Here is a 16997-nt window from a genome sequence, read left to right on the forward strand (position 1 = left end):
TTGAGTGTTTTAGGTGACTAACTAAATCTCCTAAAACTCCTAATGAAGTATAGTCATTATCTTGCCTTCTTTATAGCTGCATCAATATGTTGGGACCAGGTTAGATCCTCAGAGATATTGACATCCAGGAACTTGACATTGTTCACTCAGTCCACTTCAGAACCCTCAATGAGGATTGGTATGTGTTCCCTCGTCTTACCCTTTCTGAAGTCCAGAAACAGCTCTTTGGTCCAACTGACATTGAGTACAAGGTTATCTTGCTCCTGTATGCCCTCTCGTCACCATCTGAGATTCTACCAACAATGGATGTATCAACAGCAATTTATAGATTGCATTTGAGATATGCCTAGCCACACAGTCAGGTGATTTCTGCAGATTCAAAGGTTCAAAGAACATTTATTATCAAAGAATGTATACAGAATACAGCCCTGAGATTCAACTTACGCAGGCAGCCATGAAACAAAGAAACACCATGGAACCATTCAAGAAAACATCAAACACCCACTGTACTGAAAAAGAACAAATTACACAAATGGCAAAAAGCATGTGTACATTAAGTATGAAACCACAAACCAGAAGTCCTGTAGTATTCAGATTAGTTCACTTCAGCACTGCATTGCTAGCCCACTGCATGCTGCATGCAGAGCCATTTTCGCTGAAGTGCTTCCATAAGATATAGGAGCTGAAGTAAGCCATTCGGCCCATCGAGTCTGCTCCACCATTCAATCACGGCTGATCCAATTCTTCCAGTCATCCCAGTTTCCCTGCCTTCTCCCCACACCCTTTGATGCCCTGGCTATTCAAGAACCTATCTATCGCTGTCTTAAATTCACCCGATGACTTGGCCTCCACAGCCACTCGTGGCAACAAATTCCACAGATTTACTACCCTCTGACTAAAGTAATTTCTCTGTATCGCTGTTCTAAATGGATGCCCTTCAATCCTGAAGTCGTGCCTTCTTGTCCTAGAATCCCCTACCATGGGAAATAATTTTGCCATATCTGATCTGTTCAGGCCTTTTAACATTCAGTATATTTCTATGCGATCCCCCCCATTCTCCTGAACTCCAGGGAATACAGCCCAAGAGCTGCCAGATGTTCCTCATACAGTAACCCTTTCATTCCTGGAATCATTCTCATGAATTTTCTCTGAACCCTCTCCAATGTCATTATATCCTTTCTAAAATAAGGAGCCCAAAACGGCACACAATACTCCAAGTGTGATCTCACGACTCCCTTATACAGCCTCAACACCATCCTTGCTCTTATATTCTATACCTCTAGAAATGAATGCCAACATTGCATTCGCCTTCATCACCACGGACTCAATCTGGAGGTTAACCTTTAGGGTATCCTGCACAAGGACTCCCAAGTCCCTTTGCATCTCTGCATTTTGAATTCTCTCTCCATCTAGATAATAGTCTGTCCATTTATTTCTTCCACCAAAGTGCATGACCATACACTTTCCAACATTATATTTCATTTACCACTTAATTGCCCATTCCCTTAAACTATCTAAGTCTCTCTGTAGGCTCTCTGTTTCGTCAACACTACCCGCTCCTCCACCTATCTTTGTATCATCGGCAAATTTAGCCACAAATCCATTAATCCCATAGCCCAAATCATTGACATATAGTACATCGTAAAAAACAGTGGTCCCAACACCAACCCCTGTGGAACTCCACTGGTAACCAGCAGCCAGTCAGAAGAGGATCAGCCCATCCCTAACTCAATCTCCTGCTTTCTCCATGTATCCCTTCATGCCCTGACTAATCAAGAATCTATCAACTGCTGTTTTAACTATACCCAATGACTTAGCCTTCACAGCTGCCTGTGGCAATGAAATTCTCAGATTCACCACTCTCTGGCTAAAGAAATTCCTCCTCATCTGAAAGGGCATCCCTCTATTCTGAGCTGTGTCCTCTGGTCCTTGACTCCCCCAACATAGAAAACATCCTGTCCACATCCACTCTGTGGAGGCCTTTCAACATTCAATAGGTTTCAATGAAGTCATCACTCATTCTTCTGAATTCCAGTGAGTACATGCCTTGAGCCATCAAGCGCTCTTCACATGAAGCTCCTTTGAACCCTCTCCAATGTCAGCACATCCTTTCTTAGATAAGGGACCCAAAACTATTACACTGCTCCAGTTGAGGACTCTCCAGTGCTTTATAAAGACTCAACATTATCTCCTTCCTTTTATATTACAATCCTCTTGAAATATACACTAACATTGTATTTTCCTTCCTCACCACTGACTCAACCTTCTACCAAAATGCATGACACAACATTGTATTCCATCCACCACTTCTGTGCCCATTCTCCTAATGTCTAAGTCCTTCAATAGCCTCTCTACTTAAACAAAACTATCTACTCCTCCACCTACTTTTGTATTGTCAGAAAACCATCAATTCCATTATCATAGTCATTGACATATAACATAAAAATAAGCAGTCCCAACCCAGATCCCGGTGGGACACCACTAGTCAACAACAGCCAACTAGAAAAGGCTCCCTTTATTCCCACTCTTTGCCTCCTGCTAATCAGCTACTAATTTATCCATGCTAGTGTCTTTCCAGTAATACCATGGGCTTGTAGCTTGTTAAGAAGCCTCATGTGTGGTACAGTGTCAAAGGCCTTCTGAAGTTCCAAGGACATAATATCCACAAACTCTCCTTTGTTTACTCTGCTTGTTATTTCTTCAAAGAACTCCAATAGATTTATCAGGCAAGATTTTCCCTTGAGGAAACCATGTTGACTACGGCCTATTTTATCATGTGCCTCCAAGTACCCTGAAACCACATCTTTAACAATGAATTCCAACATCTTCCTAGTCTCTGAGGTCATGCTAACTGGCCTATAATTTCCCTTTTTTCTGCCATTCTCCCTTCTTGAAGAGCGGAGTGACATTTCCAACTTTCAATTTCTCTGGAACCATACCAGAAATTATTCATTCTTCAAAGATCATTATTAATATCTCCACAATCTCTTCAACCACCATCTTCAGAACCCTGGAGTATATGGCATCTGGTCCAGTTGAATTATCTACCTTCAGATCTTTCAGTTTCCCAAGTATCTTCTGTCTAGTAATGACAAGTTCATACATTTCTGCCCCTTGACTCTCTCAGACTTCCAGTGTACTGTTCGTGTCTTCCAAAGTGAAGGCTACTGCAAAATACCCGATTCTGTTCTTCCAATACTACCACTTCAGCATTCTGATGTCTACTCTTGCCTCTCTGTACACTTCATGCATCTGAAAAACTTGTGGTATACTCTTTAATATTATTGGCAAACTTACCTTCATATTTCAATTTTTCCTTGTTTGTGACTTTTTTAATTCCCTTACGTTGCTTTTTAAAAAGCTCCCCAATCTTCTAACACCCCTCTAATGTTTGCTGTATTATATGCCCTCTCTTTGGCTTTTATGTTGGCTTTGAATGTTCTTGTCAGTCATGGTTGGGTCACCTTGACTTTAAAATATTTCTTCCAGTTCAAACTGGAATATATCAAACTGGAATATCTCCTATATTTTCCAAATTGTTCCCAGAAATTCCAGACATTGCTGCTCTACTGTCATCCCTGCAAGTGTTCCCCATCAATCAATTATGGCTAGCTCCTCTCTTATGCCAATAATTCTCTTTGAACCACTGTAGCACTAACAGATCTGACTTTAGCTCTTCATTCTCCATAAGACCACAAGACATAGGAGCAGAATTAAGCCATTCAGCCTATCCAGTCTGCTCCGCCATTCCATCATGCCTGATTCTGGATCCCACTCAAACCCATACAACTGCCTTCTCATCCTGCTGAAGGGTCTCAACCCAAAACATTGACTAGTCATTTCCACAGATGCTGCCCGACCTGCTGAGCTCCCCCAGCGTGTTGTGTGTGTTGCCTTCTCATCATATCCTTTCATGCCCTGACCAATCATGAAACTATCAAATTCCACTTTAAGTATTCCCATGGACTTGGCCTCCTCAGCAGTCTGTGGCTGAGCATTCTACAGATTCACTACACTCTGGATAAAAAAATTCCTCCTTACTTCTGTTCTAAAAGATCACCCCTCAGTTTTGAGGCTGTGCCCTCCAGTTCTGGATACCCCTACCACAGGAAGCATCCTCTCCACATCCATCTTATATAGTCCTTTCAATATTCGATAAGATTCAATGAAAGCTCCTGGCATTCTTCTAAATTCCAGTGAGTACAGGCCCAAAGCTGCCAAACGCTCCTCATATGTTAATCTCTTCATTTCCCGAATCATTACTGTGAGCCTCCTCTGGACTCTCTCCAACGACAACATATCCTGTCTGAGATATGGGGCCCAAAACTGTTGCCAACTAGTGTCTTATAAAGCCTCAGCATTATCTCCTTGCTTTTATATTCTATTCCCCTTGAAATAAATGGCAACATTGCATTTGCCTTCTTTACCACAGGCACAAACTGTAAATTAAACTTCCGAGAGTTCTTTTGTATCTCTGATGTTTGAATTTTTAGAAACATAGAAATCTACAACACATTACAGGCCCTTCAGCCCACAATGTTGTGCTGACCATGTAACCTACCCAAGAAACTGCCTAGAATTTCCCTACAGCATAGCCCACTATTTTTCTAAGCTACATGTACCTGAGAGTCTCTTAAAAGACCCTATTCTATCCACTTCTACCACCCTTGCTGGTAGTGCATTCCACACACCTACCACCCTCTGTGTCAAAAACTTATCTCTGACATTCCCCTTCTACCTACTTCCAAGCACTTGAAACTGTGCCCTTTCATGCCTGGGGAAAAGCCTCTGGCTATCCACACGATCAATGCCTCTCATCATCTGATACTGTCATGGTCCAGTCTGTGAAGTCCATGTTCCGGCTCACGGTCTGGCCCGTGAACTCCAGACTCCGGGTCTTACGGCTGTCCCTTGCCTCATTAGGAGCTTAATCGTGGGCACCTGATTCTCGTCTTGGGGCCGGGAGTATAAGTGGCCCTGCATTCGAGTGTAGGGGCTGGTTCGCCTTGTCAGTATCCTGTCCTTGCCTCTGTTTGGGTTTCATCCCGTCAATAGCGTGAGTTGGAAGAGCAAATGTGTAAGGAGATAGCAGATATTTGTGGGATTGGTGGTGATTGTGTGAGATTTTAATTTTCCACACATAGATTGGGAAGCTCATTCTGTAAAAGGGCTGGATGGTTTAGAGTTTGTGAAATGTGTGCAGGATAGTTTTTTGCAACAATACATAGAAGTACCGACTAGAGATGGGGCAGTGTTGGATCTCCTGTTAGGGAATGCGATAGGTCAGCTGACAGATGTATGTGTTGGGGAGCACTTCGGGTCCAGTGATCACAATAGCATTAGCTTCAATATAATTATGGAGAAGGACAGGACTGGACCTAGAGTTGAGATTTTTGATTGGAGAAAGGCTAACTTTGAGGAGATGCGCAGGGATTTAGAGAGAGTGGATTGGGTCAAGTTGTTTTATGGGAAGGATGTAATAGAGAAATGGAGGTCATTTAAGGGTGAAATTATGAGGGTACAGAATCTTTATGTTCCTGTTCGGTTGAAAGGAAAGGTTAAAGGTTTGAAAGCGCCATGGTTTTCAAGGGATATTAGAAACTTGGTTCGAAAAAAGAGGGATGTCAACAATAGATATAGGCAGCATGGAGTAAAGGAATTGCTCGAGGAATATAAAGAATGTAAAAGGAAACTTAAGAAAGAGATTAGAAAAGCTAAAAGAAGTTACGAGTTTGGTTTGGCAAATAAGGTGGAAGTAAATCCGAAAGGCTTCTACAGTTATATTAAAAGCAAGAGGATAGTGAGGGATAAAATTGGTCCCTTAGAGAATCAGGGTGGTCAGCTATGTGTGGAGCCGAGGGAGATGGGAGAGATTTTGAACGATTTCTTCTCTTCGGTATTCACTAAGGAGAAGGATATTGAATGGTGTAAGGTGTGGGAAACAAGTAAGGAAGTTATGGAACCTATGACAATTAAAGAGGTGGAAGTACTGGCGCTTTTAAGAAATTTAAAAGTGGATAAATCTCCGGGTCCTGACCGGATATTCCCCAGGACCTTGAGGGAAGTTTGTGTAGAGATAGCAGGAGCTCTGACGGAGATCTTTCAGATGACATTAGAAACGGGGATTGTGTCGGAGGATTGGCGTATTGCTCATGTGGTTCCATTGTTTAAAAAGGGTTCTAGAAGTAAGCCTGGCAATTATAGACCTGTCAGTTTGACATCAGTGGTGGGTAAATTAATGGAAAGTATTCTTAGAGATAGTATTTATAATTATCTGGATAGACAGGATCTGATTAGGAGTAGCCAGCATGGATTTGTGCGTGGAAGGTCATGTTTGACAAACCTTATTGAATTTTTTGAAGTAGTTACGAGGAATGTTGACGAGGGTAAGGCAGTGGATGTAGTCTATATGGACTTCAGCAAGGCCTTTGACAAAGTTCCACATGGAAGGTTAGTTAAGAAGGTTCAGTCGTTAGGTATTAATGCTGGAGTAATAAAATGGATTCAACAGTGGCTAGATGGGAGATGCCAGAGAGTAGTGGTGGATAATTGTTTATCGGGATGGAGGCCGGTGACTAGCGGGGTGCCTCAGGGATCTGTTTTGGGCCCAATGTTGTTTGTAATATACATAAATGATCTGGATGATGGGGTGGTAAATTGGATTAGTAAGTATGCTGATGATACTAAGGTAGGAGGTGTTGTGGATAATGAGGTGGGTTTTCAAAGCTTGCAGGGAGATTTATGCCGGTTAGAAGAATGGGCTGAACGTTGGCAGATGGAGTTTAATGCTGAGAAGTGTGAGGTTCTACATTTTGGCAGGAATAATCCAAATAGAACATACAGGGTAAATGGTAGGGCATTGAGGAATGCAGTGGAACAGAGAGATCTAGGAATAACAGTGCATAGTTCCCTGAAGGTGGAGTCTCATGTAGATAGGGTGGTGAAGAAGGCGTTTGGAACGCTGGCCTTTATAAATCAGAGCATTGAATACAGAAGTTGGGATGTAATGTTAAAATTGTACAAGGCATTGGTAAGGCCAAATTTGGAATATTGTGTACAGTTCTGGTCACCGAATTATAGGAAAGATATCAATAAATTAGAGAGAGTGCAGAGACGATTTACTAGGATGTTACCTGGGTTTCAGCACTTAAGTTACAGAGAAAGGTTGAACAAGTTAGGTCTCTATTCATTGGAGCGTAGAAGGTTGAGGGGGGATTTGATCGAGGTATTTAAAATGTTGAGAGGGATAGATAGAGTTGACGTGAATAGGCTGTTTCCATTGAGAGTAGGGGAGATTCAAACGAGAGGACATGATTTGAGAGTTAGAGGGCAAAAGTTTAAGGGGAACACGAGGGGGTATTTCTTTACTCAGAGAGTGATAGCTGTGTGGAATGAGCTTCCTGTAGAAGTAGTAGAGGCCAGTTCAGTTGAGTCATTTAAGGTAAAATTGGATAGGTATATGGACAGGAAAGGAGTGGAGGGTTATGGGCTGAGTGCGGGTAGGTGGGACTAGGTGAGATTAAGAGTTCGGCACGGACTAGGAGGGCCGGAATGGCCTGTTTCCATGCTGTGATTGTTATATGGTTATATGGTTATATCCTGTCCTCGCCTCTATAGAGTAAGTCAGGCCATCCTTGCCGTTACCCTACGGTGGGATCTGCCCCTCCCGGTCCTTGCCTCCATTGGGTAAGTCAGGCCATCATTGCCATGACCCTGAGGCTGGACTGTTCCCTTCCTTCCCTATGCCTGGAGCCCTGTGTTCGCATTAGGGTTAGGTTGAGCATATTCGGGCAGTGGGTGAATCAGCCCTCTTGTGCTTTTTGATCTCGTCACTTGAGATTTAGTTTCATGCAACCCTGCCACTTCGAACTGGCCCACGCCTTCATTAACCAGGTACAACACTGTTGGATCTTACTCCTCCTGACACAGGACATTGAGTTTGTGGGGATTTGGCCAGGGTTAATCCGGGTGTGCCTAGGGCTTGTGGGGGTGTGGCCAGGGTTAATCGGGATGTACCAAGGGTTTTTTGGGGGGTGTGCCCCTTTTGCACCTTACGATTAGGTTTAAGTGTTGGGCAGGTGGATGTATATGTCTGGCTGGAAGAGGTAAGGCTGCAGAGTTTTGAGTGGTGATGTCTGAGGTTCTATGGTGGATGGGCTGGTATGGTGAAGCCAGGTTAATCTGGCCCATGCCATTCATTATCGTGGTCCGACACCACTTGGTTCAACGAACCTGGTGTGCACTGGGACACATCATCAGTAATGCATCCTCGGATCATCAGGTGTTTCGAGCCTTTAATCATTAGACATCCTCCCCGAGGTGGCCCAGCCAGGGTTGCTCAGACCCAGCTTGTGTTTTTCCAATGGACCAGGATAATGAGAGGCAGGTAATCCTGAGGGTAATAATATTTTTAAACAGCATTACCTGGCATCTGTATGCCTGGGATTGCATGGGTTAAGTTGACAGTGTTTCCTAGGCATTCAGAATAACTGCACCTGAGTTTAGTACTGACTTGTTTTCTATAGCCCCATCTTGGGTTTAATTCCCTTGCTCTCTCTCGCCTTGGGGGTATCTGGGCTTTCTTATTGCCATCTTGTGGGCTGGGAGATTGACGAACATGTCACTGTAAGATTAGGTTGACAGTATTCAGGCAGTCAATGAATCAGCCCTCTTGTGCTTTTTGATCTCATCACCTGAGATTCAGTTTCACGCGACCTTGCCACTTCGATCTGGCCCACGCCTTCATTAACCAGGTCCAACACTTGCCTTTGTTGGATCTTGCCCCTCTTGACACAGGACATCGAGTTTGTGGGGGTTTGGCCAGGGTTAATCGGGATGTACCAAGAGTTTTTTTGGGGGGGTGTGCCCCCTTTGGATCTTAGGATTAGATTTGAGTGTTGGGCTGGTGGATGTATATGTGTGGATGGAAGAGGTAAGGCTGCGGAGTTTTGAGTGCTGAGGTATGAGGTGCTATGGCGGATGGGCTCACGTGGTGAAGTCAGGTTATTCTGGCCCATGCCTTTCATTATTGTGGTCCAACACCACTTGGTTCTACGAACCGGGTGTGCACTGGGACACATAATCAGTGATACATCCTCGGATTGTCAGGTGTTTCGGGCCTCTAATCATTAGACAACCTCCCCGAGGTGGTCCAGCCAGGGTTGCTCAGACCCGGCTTGTGTTTTTCCCATGGACCAGGATAATGAGAGGCATGTAATCCTGAGGGTAATGATATTTTTAAACATCATTACCTGGCATCTGTATGCCTGGGATTGCATGGGTTAAATTAGGGTTAGGGTTACGGTTAGGATGCGAGTATGTGGGCAGTAGGCAAAATAACCCTCTAGTGTTTGTGGATCTCGTACTGGAGATGCAGTATCACTTCACCCTGCCACTCTTTTTTGGCCCACATTGTCATCAGCTCAGTCCCCGACTTGCCTTTATTGGGATCTGCCTCCTCGTTCACCTCCTTTCTGGAGTTTAAGTTAAAATGGTAGGGTTATTATTTATGGGTAGTGTTTTGGATTTGGGTTTTTTTTTTGTAGGGACTGAGAGCTGTGATCTGGGGGTTGTTCAGCAGCTAATTGCGGGGTGTTGTGGGGAGGGACCAGCCTGGGGATAGAGTTAGGTAATGGGGGTTGAGGATTCATGGCGAAGGGAGGTGGGGTGGGGTGACAAATGACAGTGGGGGGGGGGGATTTTGGGCCCTTGCAGTAGGGTCAAGGATTGGAATAGGAGCCTAATTGCTGGTGATATTGGGTGAATCTCGCTCCTTGATGGTTTGGGTTTATGGGGGTGTGCAGCAGGGTTGAAGATATTAGGTTTAGGGGTAGGGCAAAGGACCATTACATAAGCTCTTTTGTGTGGTGTGGTTTGGGTTATTTGGGGTACTGTCAGGTTTAGTTGGGGTGCGCAGTCCATGGGAAGTTAGGGTTAGCATGAAGGGTAGGATTGGAGATATTTGTGGGGTAGCGTGGTACTGGTGATGTGGGGTGAACCTGGCTCCCTGGTGGGGAGAGGCCTAGGGTTTATGGGGGAGTGCTGAAGGGTTGGTGGTGTTAGGCTGAGATGCATGGCTGGGTCATGGGGCCACGGGACCTTGTGGTCATGGGAGGGTTAGGGTTAGTCATAGTGCCCAAACCGATGGTGTAGTGGGGTGAACTTGGACCTCTGGTGGAGAGGAGGCTCAGGTTTATGGGGGTGCGTAGAATGGGCAAAGTTATGTTTAGGGATACGGCCGAGGAATGTGCATGCAGGCTTCCCCATGGGGGGGTGGGATGAACAGGAGCATGGGGTCCAGCATTAAGTAGGCCCCCTTGTGGGGGTGTGGCCAGGGTCCACTGGGGTGCCATCCAGTTTAGTTGGGGTATGTGGTCCCTTGGACATTAGGATTAGGTTGGGGGGTAGTGTTGAGGGGGGGGTCTGCTGGGCGGTGGAAGGTATAACTGGTGGTGTATGGTGAGTTTGGCCCCCTGGCGAGAAGAGGACCTGTGCTTATGTGGTGTGTAGATGTAAGGTTTCAGGGCAGGGCCATGTGTTTGGGATGCATCGTACCCTATGGAGGGAAGCTGGGAGGTATATGCCTGCCCTGCAGTTTCCCACCTCGTAGTTTGGCGCTGCTTGTACTTTGGTACTGACTAGTATGTCTTTCAGATTCCTACCCTTTTTGAAGGCTGAGACAATGGTGTATTATCCCAGTGTCCCCCCTTCCGCTTTTAGTTCTTCAAAGTGTGTTTTGACCGTCCTGTGGATATTCACTGCCATCCCACTGTATCCTATTATCAAGGGTAGTTTCCGTGTTGTGTTGTTCTGTGGTTGGGGATTTGTGATACTTTTTAAAAAGTTAGATTTGATGTGTCTAAGTCTCCTTCTGCTGTAGCCCCTGTGTCTAAGTGCAGAGAAGAGGATAGTTGTGGCCTGGTGGAAGTCCTCCGCCCTGGTGCAAATGCGGTGAAACTGGGTCAGCCTTTTACGATGCCTCTGAAGGTGTATTTGGGATAGTGGCTCCCTGTGTGTAGGAGTGTGTATACCTAACTGCCTCTATACCCCTGTCCATTTCGATATTGGTGTACAGACTTTCAATGTCCATGGTGAAGAGTATGGCCTTAAGGGGCACTGACATGGAATTGACTATCTGGACAAAGTGGTATGTGTCCTTGATGTAGCTGGAGTGTTTCTGCGATAGTGGGTTAAGGAAGGCATCAATGAACTCTGCTATCCTGTATGACTCTCTGCTGCAGTCTGACATGATGGGCCTGCCAGGTGGTACTTCCCCCAGAACAGTCCATGCATCTGGGTTCTTGAGTATTTTGGGGAGGATATAGAACTTTCTTGCTCGTGGCTATATCCCTGTCAGGTACTCCACTTACTTTCCTTCAAGGTATCTAGTCCTTTCTAGTTCTTGCAAAATGTTCCTGATTTCTGTGTGTGTTTCCTAATATATGGGTTCAGTGAAGTGCTCCGTGTTGCTTAATTGTCTGTGTGCCTCAAGTAGGTATTGCTGTTTGTCCATGATAACTATGCTGCTCCCTTTGTCCGCTGGCTTGATAACAATATCCATGTTTTCCCTCAGCTCTTTCAGGGCTGCTCTTTCCTTCCTAGTTAGATTGGGTTTATCCTGTACTTCTCTCTCCCTCTCTATTATCTCATCCAGTGTGCTCTCAAATTCTAGAACCCCTTCTGACCTGTACCTCCTCTTGGGCATCCAGTCTGAGGGAGAGGTGAAAGGGGTCTTTCTATGTTCTGACTCACCGAAATAGTTGACAAGTACCAGTCTCCTATAGAACTTATCCATGTCCCTCTTAATCTGCTCCTTATGGAGTTTTGCAGTCGGTACAAAAGTGAGGCCCCTGTTCAGAACTTTTTGCTGGGTTTCTGTAGGGGTGAACGTACGGGAGAGGTTCACGATGGTCTCTCCCATTCGTGGACCCTGCCTCTCTCAACTTTGTCTCCACTCTTGTTTAAAGACTGCATCCACCTCTTGACTATCATCTGGGTTGTGCTGTCTGTCCAATGGATATGGTCTGTGTCTATCTTAAACTGCCTCGCCGGGATTGCAGGGATATAATTCTTAGTTCTAATAACCTCATTTAGTTGGCCCAGGGTTGCTCGTTCTGCCTCTGTCAAACTGTTGCTAAAGTTTAATTCTGGCACCCAGATACTGGCATGGAGAAATTTAATACTGGCCATTCTTAGTAGTTGCTGAAGCTGTTTAGTCACAGTTGTTGGTTTATGTGACCTGTTGTTTATTCCAAAGGAAAGGATAACCTTCTTAGTTTCTAGCTGTGGCTCTAACTTTTCCAGGATAGCAGTGACATGGATGAATTTGGCTCCTGGAAAGCTGTCCAATTGAACATCCTTATTAGGGCATCTTTTAATCTGAAAATGTTAGAGTCCCCTATACTTAGTGTAGGTTTAAGGGGCCTTAGTTCCCAAGTTACATTTTTCTGTTTAGAGTTAGGATGCCTAGTTATTTGACCCCCCATGGCTGTTGCAAATGGGGCTTACCTGTCCTCTTGTCTGTTCGCTGTCCTGCGACTCTCGGGCTGTGTGGTTCCCTGGGGTGGAAGACTTGCTCGGTCCTTGTGCACTGACTCCCCTTGTCTGTCTACCCATTCGTACAGGTGTGGAGTGGGGTGCTGATTCCCCAGAGTCCTGGGTCGGGGAAGTCGTGGGGGTGGCGGGCTGGGTCTCCTGTGTTCCTAGGTTGGATTGCGTCTTCTCAGAGGGGCTCGTGGTTGGGGAGGGGCGCACCCGGCGTCTTCTTTGTTTCTGCGGCAGGGGCAGTGGGGCCGCATCGGCGTCGAGAGGGTTAATGAGTTCCAGCGCCCTCGGGTGGACTGTGCCGGTACTTCCACTGTACATGCCGGTCCCAAAATGTACCGCAGCTGTATCAGTGGACACAGGCTCGCTTTACTCGGTGCCGACGGACGAGGTGCAGCCTGGACGGCCTTTCCCCGGGGCTCGGGTGTGACACGGGTCTGGTCATGGCAAACCCAGAAGCCGTGTCTGGAGATCCAGGGTCTGTTCCTCTCTTCCCCCTGGGATGCGGCTTCTGTGGTCAGTGGGGAAGCGTGGGGTCCCTCGTGGGTCCGATTCGCAGCGGCCTGCCGTTCTGGCACAGGTCCCGAGACCAGATCGAAAATATGTTGCTGGCCACCTCCAATTTGATTTGAAAATTGTCCTTTAAATTTCGTTTGTTCCAGATTACGGCTTTGGCTACCGCTTCTTGTAAGCGATCAGTCAGATTCGATTCAATAAATTTTAGTTCCAATTCTTGCAGGCTACTTTGGTAATGCCCAATTAAAAATCGTCTTGTTTCTTTAGCCCAAGCGTCCGCATTCGCAGCAATTTTACGAAGCGTTTCTTGAGAAGGATTCGCAGGCCTAATAAATTTGGTCAGTCTGTGCGCCTGGCTGATCCCTTTCGGTGGCCTCCCATTAGGGTTAGGGTTAGGATGCAAGTATGCGGGCAGTAGGTAAATAACCCTCTAGTGTTTGTGGATCTCGTACTGGAGATGCAGCCCTGCCACATTGTTTTTGGCCCACATTGTCATCATCTCAGTCCCTGACTTGCCTTTATTGGGATCTTCCTCCTTGTTAACCTCCATTCTGGAGTTTAAGTTAAAATGGTAGAGTTATTATTTATGGGTAGTGCTTTGGATTTGAGGGTTTTTTTGTAGGGACTGGGTGCTGTGATCTGGGGGTTGTGCAGCAGCTAATTGAGGGGTGTTGTGGGGAGGGACCAGCGTGGGGATAGAGTTAGGTAATGGGGGGGGGGTTAAGGATTCACTGCGAAGGGAGGTGGGGTGGAGTGGCAAATGACATTGCGGGGGAGGGTTGGGTCCTTGCAGTAGGGGGGAGGACTGGAATAGGAGCCTAACTGCTGGTGATATTGGGGAGCAGCTCCTTGATATTGGCTCCTTGATGGCTTGGGTTTATGGGGGTGAGTAGCAGGGTTGGAAATGTTAGGTTTAGGGGTAGGACAAAGGATCATCACGTAAGCCCTTTTGTGTGGTGTGGTTTGGGTTATTTGGGGTGCTGTCAGGTTTAGTTGAGGTGCGCGGCCCATTGGAAGTTAGGGTTAGCGTGAAAAGTAGGATTGGGGATGTTAGTGGGGTCGCATGGTACTGGTGATGTGGGGTGAACTTGGCTCCCTGGTGGGGAGAGGGTTCAGGTTTATGGGGGAGTGTAGGAGGGTCTGAGGTGTTATGATTAGGGGTATGGCTGGGAGATGGGGCTGCAGGACCTTGTATTAGAGAGTGGTAGAAAGAGCACCCGAGCCAATGGTGGGGTGGGGGCCAGTGTTACGTAAACTAGCCTAACTGCTAGTGATATTAGGTGAATTTGGCCCTTGATGGCTTGTGTTTATGGGGGTGTGTAGCAGGGTTGGATATATTAGGGTTAGAGTTGATGCTGGGGTGGGGTGCAAGAAGGGACAGTGGGGGTCGGTGTTACGTAAACACTTTTTTGGGGACTGTTGTTATTTGGGATGCTGTCTAATTTAGCTGGGGTGCGCGGTCCATTAGAAGTTAGGGTTAGGGTGAAGGGTATGATTGGGGATGTTTGTGGGGTGGCGTACTGGTGATGTGGGGTGAACTTGGCTACCTGGTGGGGAGAGGGTTCTGGTTTATGGGGGAGTGTAGGAGATTTGAGGTGTTAGGATTAGGGGTATGGCTAGGAGATAGGGCTGCGGGACCTTGCGGTGGAGAGAGTGGTTGAGAGCGCACCCGGGCTGATGGTGGAGTGGGGTGTGAGAGGGGACGGTGGGGGCCGGTGTTAAGTAAATTCCTTTTTGGGGACTAGCTTGGATTATTTGGGGTGCTGTCTGGTTTAGTTGGAGTGCGGCATCCATTGAAAGTTAGGATTATAGTGAAGTAGAGTTGGGGATGTTTGTGGGGTGGCGTACTGGTGATGTGGGGTGAACCTGGCTCCCTGGAGGGGAGAGGCCTAGGGTTTATGGGGGAGTGCTGAAGGGTTGGAGATGTTAGGCTGAGGTGTATGGCTGGGCCATGGGACCACGGGACCTTGTGGTCGTGGGAGGGTTAGGGTTAGGCTTAGAGTACCCAAACCAATGGTGTAGTAGGGTGAGGGGTCTTAGGTTTATGGGGGTGCATAGGATGGATGAAGTTGCTTAGGATTACAGCCAAGGACGGTGCATGCAGACTTCCCAATGGGGGGGGGGGGGGGGTGGGAAGAAAAGGTGCATGGATTCCAGCGTTAAGTAGGCCCCCTTGTGGGAGTGTGGCCAGGGTCCACTGAGGTGCCGTCTGGTTTAGTTGAGGTATGTGGTACCTTGGACGTTAGGATTAGGTTGGGGGTTAGGGTTAGGTTCAGAGTAAGCGGGCAGTGGGCGAATCAGCCCTCTTGTGCTTTTTGATCTCGTCACTTGAGATTCAGTTTCACTCGACCCTGACACTTTGATCTGGCCCACGCTTTCATTAACCAGGTCCAGCACTTGCCTTTGTTGAATCTTGCCCCTCCTGACATAGGACATCGGGTTTGTGGGGGTTTAGCAAGGGTTAATCGGGGTGTGCTTAGGGTTTGTGGGGCTGAAGCCAGGGTTAATCGGGAAGTGCCAATGGTTTGTTGGGGTGTGTGCCTCTTTTGGACTTTAGGATTAGGCTTGGATGTTGGGCTGGTGGTTATATATGTTTGGCTGGGTGAGGTAAGGCTGCGGAGTTTTGCGTGGTGATGTCTGAGGTGCTATGGCGGATAGGCTCATATGGTGAAGCCAGGTTAAGCTGGCCCATGCCTTTCATTATCGTGGTCCGACACCACTTGGTTCAACGAACCGGGTGTGCACTGGGACACATCGTCAGTAAAGCATCCTCGGATCGTCAGGTGTTTCGGGCCTTTAATCACTATACATCCTCCCCGAGGTGGCCCAGCCAGAGTTGATCAGATACAGCTTGTGTTTTTCCCATGGACCAGGATAATGAGAGACATGTAATTCTGAGGGTAATGATATTTTTAAACATCATTACCTGGCATCTGTATGCCTGGGATTGCATGGGTTTAATTGACGGTGTTTACTGGGCATTCAGCATAACTGCACTTGAGTTTAGTACTGACTTGTTTTCTGAGCCCCGTCTTGGGTTTAATTTACTGGTTCTCTCTCGCCTTTTGGGTATCTGTGCTTTCTTATCGGCATTTCATGGGCCGGGAGATTGAACAGCATGGCACTGTAAGGTTAGGTTGAGAGTATGCGGGCAGTGGGCGAATCAGCCCTATTGTGCTTTTTGATCTCGTCATTTGAGATTCAGTTTCAAGCGACCCTGCCACTTTGATCTGGCCCACGCCTTCATTAACCAGGTCCAGCACTTGCCTTTGTTTAATCTTGCCCCTCCTGACATAGGACATCGGGTTTGTGGGGGTTTAGCAAGGGTTTTATTTAAAACATCTCTTTATTTTTATGGAATAAAAAGAAAAAATAACAAAATATATATCATTCATAAGTGGAAAATACAACAAAGTTGAAGGAAAAAAATTGGAAAACAAAATAGAAAAAAAATATATCAAGAAAAAGACGCAACCATCCCACCGTGAAGAAAAAAAGCAGTCAATTCAGTTCATTACTTTCATCATCTTGAACATTATTCTCCAGGAACTTGTAGAAAATGTTCATTTTTTCTCGAAATTTGTCAAGTTTGTTTTTTGTAATGTAGCTTTTCTTTTCCAGAAGAAGATAAGAAGTCATTCCTTTCAACGATTGTGAGAGTCCACTAGTTGATGGTTTCTTCCATGAACAGGCTATGCAGTGCTTAACTTCCAAAAAACAAATGTTAAGCTGAGACCTTGCTTTTTTGGAAGTTACAAAGTCATTTGGATAAATATTCAGAATACGTAATTTAGGATTGAGGGGCACCTTTTTCCCAATAATCTGACTAATCAAATCCAGCACCTTCTTCCGGAAACAGATTATCTGGGGGCACTCCCACATACAATGAAACAAAGACCCCTTTTGATGGTTACATTTAATGCAAGTGTCTGAAATAT

Source organism: Hemitrygon akajei, chromosome 6, assembly GCF_048418815.1.
Source record: "Hemitrygon akajei chromosome 6, sHemAka1.3, whole genome shotgun sequence".
In the NCBI taxonomy this organism is placed as follows: Eukaryota; Metazoa; Chordata; class Chondrichthyes; order Myliobatiformes; family Dasyatidae; genus Hemitrygon; species Hemitrygon akajei.